Here is an 8,277-nt window from a genome sequence, read left to right as displayed (position 1 = left end):
ATACTTACATGCCTGTTTTTGGATAGCTGTCAGTTCAGTTCAGTTCAGTCGCTCAGTCGTGTCTGACTCTTTGCGACCCCATGAATCGCAGCACGCCAGGCCTCCCTGTCCATCACCAACTCCCAGAGTTCACTCAGACTCACATCCACCGAGTCAGTGATGCTATCCAGCCATCTCATCCTCTGTTGTCCCCTTCTCCTCCTGCCCCCAATCCCTCCCAGCATCAGGGTCTTTTCCAATGAGTCAACTCTTTGCATGAGGTGGCCAAAGTACTGGAGTTTCAGCTTTAGCATCATTCTTACCAAATAAATCCCAGAGCTGATCTCCTTTAGAGGGGACTGGTTGGATCTCCTTGCAGTCCAAGGGACTCTCAAGAGTCTTCTCCAACACCACAGTTCAAAAGCATCAATTCTTCGGCGCTCAGCTTTCTTCACAGTCCAACTCTCACATCCATACATGACCACTGGAAAAACCATAGCCTTGACTAGACGGACCTTTGTTGGCAAAGTAATGTCTCTGCTTTTCAATATGCTATCTAGGTTGGTCACAACTTTTCTTCCAAGGAGTAAGTGTCTGTTAATTTCATGGCCGCAGTCACCATCTGCAGTGATTTTGGAGCCCAGAAAAATAAAATATGACACTGTTTACACTGTTTCTCCATCTATTTCCCATGAAGTGATGGGAAGAAGATGCCATAATCTTCGTTTTCTGAATGTTGAACTTTAAGCCAACTTTTTCACTCTCCTCTTTCACTTTCATCAAGAGGCTTTTTAGTTCCTCTTCACTTTCTGCCATAAGGGTGGTGTCATCTGCATAGCTGAGATTATTGATATTTCTCCCGGCAATCTTGATTCCAGCTTGTGTTTCTTCCAGCCCAGCATTGCTCATGATGTACTCTGCATATAAGCTTAATATGTCTCTCCAAATACTGCCCATTTTTGACCTTTCTTCCACGAACCTCACTTCCCCCTTTTTTCCCCGAAGGGCAGTGTGAAAAAGGAGGAGAGAAGCACCTGAGGAATGACACACAGCTGCAACAGAAACCTCTCAATGCAACGTCCTTGCCTCATTCAGTCTTTATGGAGATCATACCCTGGTCTTTGCTAGTGGCTCAGCGATCAAGAATCTGCCTGCCAATGTAGGAGACGTGGGTTCGATCCCTGGGTTGGGAAGATCCCCTGGAGAAGCAAACAGCAACCCACTCCAGTATTCTTGCCTGGGAAATTTCCTGGACAGGGAGGCCTGGCGTGCTGCAGTCCGTGGGGTCACAAAGAGTTGGACAGGGCTGAGCGACTAAACCACAACAACAACCCTATTCTTAAGAATCGACTCTTCTCCGCCAAGTGCTATCTGTTTGAAGGAAATGAGGCATAGGTTTTATTTTTTTTCCCAGAACTCGTTGTTAGCATTTCTGAAATTATTGGACGTCCCCATGCCGGCCAGATTCCTTTAGGCTTCTGTAATGACAGCTGTGAAAATTCGGCTATGGGCGTACACAGTGCTATCAAGAATTAAATAAGACAGGCTCTCTGTTGACAGACTGTTCACCCACTCCAGTGGACTTAAGTATCTTGATGCTTCTTCTGTGCCATCTGCTAGAAATGAGAAAATCTGGACATCTAATATTATTAGCTTTGCCATCAACTAACAGGGATTTGAACAGGGGGAGTCCAGGGTCAGCATCACCACTGCAAAGCATGACTGCTTTGCCGGATGACAAAGGGAAAAAAACATTAAAGGTAATTAATTACCGTGGGTAGTTTAGTCCATTTGTTTAACCTTCAGATTCACTGTTTGGAAAATGAGGTAACTGCATCGATTCTCTTTAGAGACTCTGAAATGACTTTTTTTGGTTAAGATTTTAAATTAAATTTTCGGATACTGGATGGCTATCTCAGGAAAAAAAAAAACAACTAACCGAGAGATGTCAGTCAACAACTGCAGTGCTACACTGTAGCTAAGTTTTATCCAGGGATATTTGCTCAGAAAGTAACGTTTTTCAGGAATGTACATAAACCAAAGATGATATTTTTTTAAATTAACATTATCACCATTTTTCTTCTTCTTCTCCTAAGGTGCTTTACTGTGGAAAGCAGCTACAGAATTCGCCTGTGTTGCGCTTAGGTGTTTTGACCCCACTCAGGTACCTTCAGGGATGCAACATTTTAATAACTGGACAGTTCCTCTACAATCACTTCCCCCTTGTGGTAGTGTGGTGGTGTTTAGTTGCTAAGTCATGTCCGACTCTGTGACCTCCCGGACTGCAGCCCGCCAGGCTCCTCTGTCCATGCGGTTTCCCAGGCAAGAATACTGGAGTGGCTTGCCATTCCCTTCTTTAATCCCTGGAAGTGGTATCTTTCCCACCCAGGAACTGAAGCCCCGTCTCCTGCATTGGCAAGAGGATTCTTTATCACTGAGCCACCAGGGAAGCCCTAATCCCTTACGTTCATTCTAAGTCTTTACCCTGTTTGGTGAGTCTTTATAAATCTTCCCAGGAACAGATTGCTGAGTCCCTAGCACGAAGGAATTGAACCAACTGTTTATCCTTTAACATCTATGTAGATTTCCCACAGACAGATTGCCAATAGAACGTAATCTCACTTTCCAGTGTCCAAATAGCTAGGTTTTCCCCAGTTGCATATTTGCTGTCAATTTCCATAGACTAACGTGTTTTAGAAACTGATTCTCATTTTGAATTGCCCACAGTGCGTGTCTCATCTTAAAACTGATGGAGAATATGTAGGATGTTATACAGAACGCGGGAATATATAAGACTAGAACAATTAGCTCTGTATTGATGCTGCCTGAAATCTGACATCGACCCATACAGCCTAACCCTTTTCTCCAAGCATTTCCTAGTTGGTGTATAACACAGGGAGCTTGACTAGGTACTCTGTGACAACCTAGAGGGGCAGGATGAGGAGCGGAGGTTCAAGAGGGAGGGGACATGTGTACACTTGTAGCTGATTCATGCTGTTGTATGGCAGAAGCCAAAACGATATCGTAAAGCAGTTATCCTTCAGTTAAAAAGAAGTTTTTTTAAAAAATGTAAATCAGAAAAAAAAAGCTCTGCTTTTAGAATCTCTTCTGTACCGAATTAGACAAGTACTTGAGTTTTCAATTGCAGTCTTATAAACTGGGAAAAACCCCTTTGAATGTATTATATATATATATATATATTTATACATTAAGCATTTGTAGCAGTGGCATTGACACCTTTGCTCAGTTCAGTTCAGTTCAGTCGCTCAGTCATGTCCGACTCTCTGTGACCCCATGGACCGCGGCACGCCAGGCCTCCCTGTCCATCACCAACTCCCAGACTTTACTCAAACTCATGTCCATTGAGTCGGTGATGCCATCCAACCATCTCATCCTCTTTCGTCCCCTTCTCTTCTGCCCTCAATCTTTCCCAGCATCAGGGTCTTTTCTAATGAGTCAGCTGTTCGAATGAGGTGGCCAAAGGATTGGAGTTTCAGCTTCAGCATCAGTCCTTCCGATGAACACCCAGGACATATCTCCTTTAGGATGGACTGGTTGGATCTCCTTGCAGTCCAAGGGACTCTCAAGAGTCTTCTCCAACACCACAGTTCAAAAACATCAAGTCTTCTGCACTCAGCTTTCTTTATGGTCCAACTCGCTCACATCCAAACATGACCACTGGAAAAACCATAGCCTTGACTAGACAGACCTTTGTTGGCAAAGTAATGTCTCTGCTTTTCAATATGCTGTCTAGGTTGGTCATAACTTTCCTTCCAAGGAGCAAGCGTCTCTTAATTTCATGGCTGCAGTCCCCATCTGCAGTGATTTTGGAACCCCCTTTGTTAGGTTTTGTTACACTTTGGAATCAGTATAAGAGCATAAGGTATAAACCACCTGCACAGGACAGTCCCCAGTTTCCTGGGAATTATATGACGTCATGACCCACGGAGAGATGATACAATGGCTTGTCTTCAAGCCCCTGAGAACAGGTGCCTGTGGTGGCTGTATCTAGTGATTCAAGTGACCAATAGTAGACTATGGTTGTATGAGGCTGTGGTGTTATATTACACTTCACAGGTTCAAATCCTTGTCCTCTGTTGGACTGACTCCTCTTATGAGCTGGGCAGGATTTTTCAGTCTCCCCGAGCCTCAAGGTTCTTTCTGTGAAATGGGAATAACGCACACTCGTTACCACTGCTGTTGCTACTTAATTGCTTCAGTTGTGTCCAACTGTGCCCACCAGGGTCCTCTGTCCATGGGATTCTCCAGGCAAGAGTCCTGGGGTGGATTGCCATGTCCTCCTCCAGGGGATCTTCCCAACCTAGGGATCAAATCCGGGTTTCCTGCATTGCGTGCAAGATTCTTTACCTCTGAGCCACCAGGGAAACCCAGCTCACCCTGGTTGCCAGGGATTAAATGACTAGCAGCACTGTCATGCTTAGATCAGCTCTCTGCTCAGAGAAAGCACTTGCTAAACATCAAACAAAAAAAAAAGAAAAAAAAGCCAATTTGTGCCACTTTTTTATCCCCTGATATAAAGGATAAAAATAAAAACTCAAACCACAAGACAGCAAGACAGTCACTGAACTGACTTATCCTCCCTTAATAATAGGCTATTTCCTTGTAAAATTAGGGAGTGGATTTTGGGATGCAAAGGAGGTATCTGTGGGTAGAAAAAAATGTCTGGATGAATAAAGTACTGTTAAAGTATTCTGCATGTGGGGTCATTACCCAGAGTACAGAAGGCATTTTTCTGTCACTGGGAATCCCCCTGCTACAGTGGGAGAATCGTCTTAATTTTTGTTTTAAGTTTTGTTGCGTGTAATAGGCTGTGTTCTCTTTAGAGGTCTGCTAATATTGGATGGGCTCATATAATTTCAAGAACTGAGTTACTCCATCTATCTATGAGCTTTCATATATTTGGTTCCATGAATCTAATTTGATACGTTTGGCTACAAGAGAGATTGGTAACCTGATAAGAATTTCCTGGCAAGATTGGAAATATGTCTCAAAATACAGGTTCAGAGGACTCACAATTTGTTTCTTAAAAATCCATCAGGCTTGGCATATCCAGTAGTTTTATTTGTAATGTAGCTTTAAAAATATTCAGGCCTTTACATACACAGAGTAAAGAAAAAACATGACTTTAATCCTTCTTCAGTGCAAATATTTGAGAGAGCATTTTAAATTTTACCTCAATATTTTCCCTCAACTCAATTAAGCTCTCTTTCATGGAAAAATTTAAATCACACTCTACATGGATTCAACTTGATTAATATTTTTTTGTCAATTAAATTACATATCAAATAATTTCAAAATTCACAGGATTGGTGGCAACCGTATCCAACCAGTTATGGGAAATTTCAGAGAGGAATACAGACCAACTCTGCTGCTTTTATCAGAATACAATTAGAAAAAGGAACTTTGTAAGAAAAGGTACAGTGTTTCTAAGAAGAAAAAAGCTAACTAATGTGCAAAGTATCTATGTTTCATTTTTGATACTATAAAGACCATCAGTAAAAAAAGTATTTTTTTATCTGGTTCACTGAATACTCTGCTGGAAGGGCTGACACTTTATAAACAGAAAAAAAAACTATCTGTTGGAGTTGAATCCTTTTCTGGGTAATCTGTGTTTGATATGTGTATATGTGTGTGTTCCTACTCCTAGGGCTGTGTAACAGAGCACCCCCAGAATGCAGTGGCTTAAAACAATAGTAATAATTTCTTATCTTCCAGGTGGCTCAGCTGGTAAAGAATCTGCCTGCAATACAGGAGGTTTGATCCCTGAGTTGAGAAGATCCCCTGGAGAAGGGGATGGCAACCTACTCCAGTATTCTTGCCTGGAGAATCCCATGGACATAGGAGCCTGGCGGGCTACAGTCCTTGGGGTCACAGAGAGTTGGACACCACTGAGCAGTTAACACTGTTTTCCTGTCTCTCATAATGTCTTACCTCCCCAGGTTTCTATGCATCAGGAATTTGAGAGTTTCGTATTAATAGCTGGGTAATTCTGGCTCTGTTTCTTTCAGGAGGCTGTGGTCAGTTTTTGACCAGGGCTGTAATGATCTGAAGGCTGGGGGTGTGGTTCCCAGAGAGCAACGTCACTTGATTGGCAACTTAGCCCCTCTGTTGCCTTGCTAGATGCTGCTTGAGGGTCCTCACCTAGGGTGGAAGTGGACTCCACAAGGGCATGAATTCAGCTGGTCAACATCCCTGGGGGCTATCTTGGGTCTGGCTCCATGCAACACGTGTTTCCGTCACTTGCATTTATCGATGTTTGAGAGTGTGCTTGGTAAAAATACCAATTTTCCCACAAACGAATGGATGTGATCTACTTGGAGGAAAATAATTTTAAGGTTTAAAAAGAACAAACACAGCAAGTTTTGAGAACCACGAAAGTGATGTGCTTTTGCACCAAAGAGTGGTTTTAAAGGCACTTCCTTCTTAAAGGGCTTCCCTTGTGGCTCAGCTGGTAAAGACTGAGCCTACAATGCGGAAGACCTGGGTTCGATCCCTGGGTTGGGAAGATCCCCTGGTGAAGGGAAAGGCTACTCAGTCCAGTATTCTGGCCTGGAAAATTCCATGGACTGTATAGTCGTTGGGGTTGCAAAGAGTTGGACATGACTGAGTGACTTTCACTTTCCTTCTTAAAGGAATAACAGATTTAAAAGCTGTTCTGTATGCAATCACTCGTAAGCTTGGAATTAGGCTTTTCCCCTTTGCTTGGTTAGCAGTTATATATACTTGAGGACTTTAACACCTATTCGAGGAACTGGTCATTAGATACAGAAAACCCCCGTATGTGTGCTATGATTCGATAATGGCCTCACTGATATGGAAGAGAACCTGGGAAATTGGGGATCTGCAAGCTAAAAAAGTCTGACGTATGACTGATTCCATAAAACCTCTCCACCCCTGGAGGCTGTGGAAGGAGCATGCTGGCGTCTATAAATATGGTAGAAAAACCTCATATGCTTCAGAGTATCTGGGATGCTTCTGATACAATCTCAGGAGAAGGAGCTTTGGGGGCTTTGGGGGTAGCTCCACGACATGAGGGTTTCTCTGGTAGCTCAGATGGTGAAGAATGTGCTTGCAATGCAGGAGACCCAGGTTCGAACCCTGGGTCAGGAAGATCCCTTGGAGGAGGGCAAGGCAACCGACTCCAGTATTCTTGCCTGGAGAATCCCATGGACAGAGGAGCCTGGTGGGTTACAGTCCATGGGGTCGCAAAGAGTTGGACATGACTGAAGCGACTTAGAATGCATACACACACCATGACCTGAAGCAAGACATAATGCCTCATTAAAGGCAGCCTTGGAACAGAAACCCTACGTCCCCTGTGTAGAAGAACTCTAGCGCAGGCTGGAGAATGAGCTTACTGCAGAAAGAGATGAATACAGAGAAAGCCATATCCAGCTTCTCGAGTCCCTAGTCTCTCTGACTGGGGTTTCGTATGACGGATTTCAACAATGGTGCAACCCTCCAGCTCATCCAAACTGAACCCAGCTGTACCTTTGTAGGTTTCCTGTTTCCTCACTTGATTTTTCTTCTGTAGTGAAACTGGCTTTCCTGACCAACCAAATTTGAATGGAATGATGGGTTTGCTCTCTACCTTGAAGTATTTGTCAGGAAAAGCAATTTTACCAGGAAAACAAGAAACGCCCACCCCTGACCCCCCGATTTTACCTCTTTAAAAAGAAACCACAAAGAGATAGAAAGCTCTGACAAGCATGGGACAGTTCTTTGAAAAGATTGAATAGTAATTTGTCTTCAAGGTACCAAAAATGACATGTGCAAGTGAGATAATACATATTTTTAATTAGATTTTTTCGGGGGGATTGTGACTTCTTGTCCAGGCTCCATTTGCTAGAAGCTTATTTTTATCTGGGTTCTACCTTTTTCTAAAACGGTTGCAGAGAATTCTTTTCTCAAGACATCAAATTCTTGGCTCCAGTTATAACTAGACAGGCTGCAGTATTTTGTTCCTTTTTTTTAAAAGTATCTTTTTCCTGCTTGTTTCTCATCTTTTATTTCTCAAAATACATGTGCTTTTTATAGATATGGGAGCCATTTTCAGATCAGGCTCTCTGAAAATAGTCTGAATCAGAATATATTAGGGGAAAAACCATCATTTACCCACAGAGGCACATCATGTTTCATTTTATTAAAAGCAGTACCCAGAGGGTGCAGACAGGAAAAAAATGAGGTGATTTTCTTTTTCCCCCTCCGCTATTCTTTAAGCCAGAGTTTTGTTTATAGGAAATGTTTTTTTAACATTCTATGGCTACATTAATTAAA

The sequence above is a fragment of the Bos indicus x Bos taurus genome, chromosome X (assembly GCF_003369695.1).
Source record: "Bos indicus x Bos taurus breed Angus x Brahman F1 hybrid chromosome X, Bos_hybrid_MaternalHap_v2.0, whole genome shotgun sequence".
Lineage (NCBI taxonomy): Eukaryota > Metazoa > Chordata > Mammalia > Artiodactyla > Bovidae > Bos > Bos indicus x Bos taurus.
The sequence above is the reverse complement of the archived record's forward strand: the minus strand, read 5'-3'. Positions refer to the sequence as shown.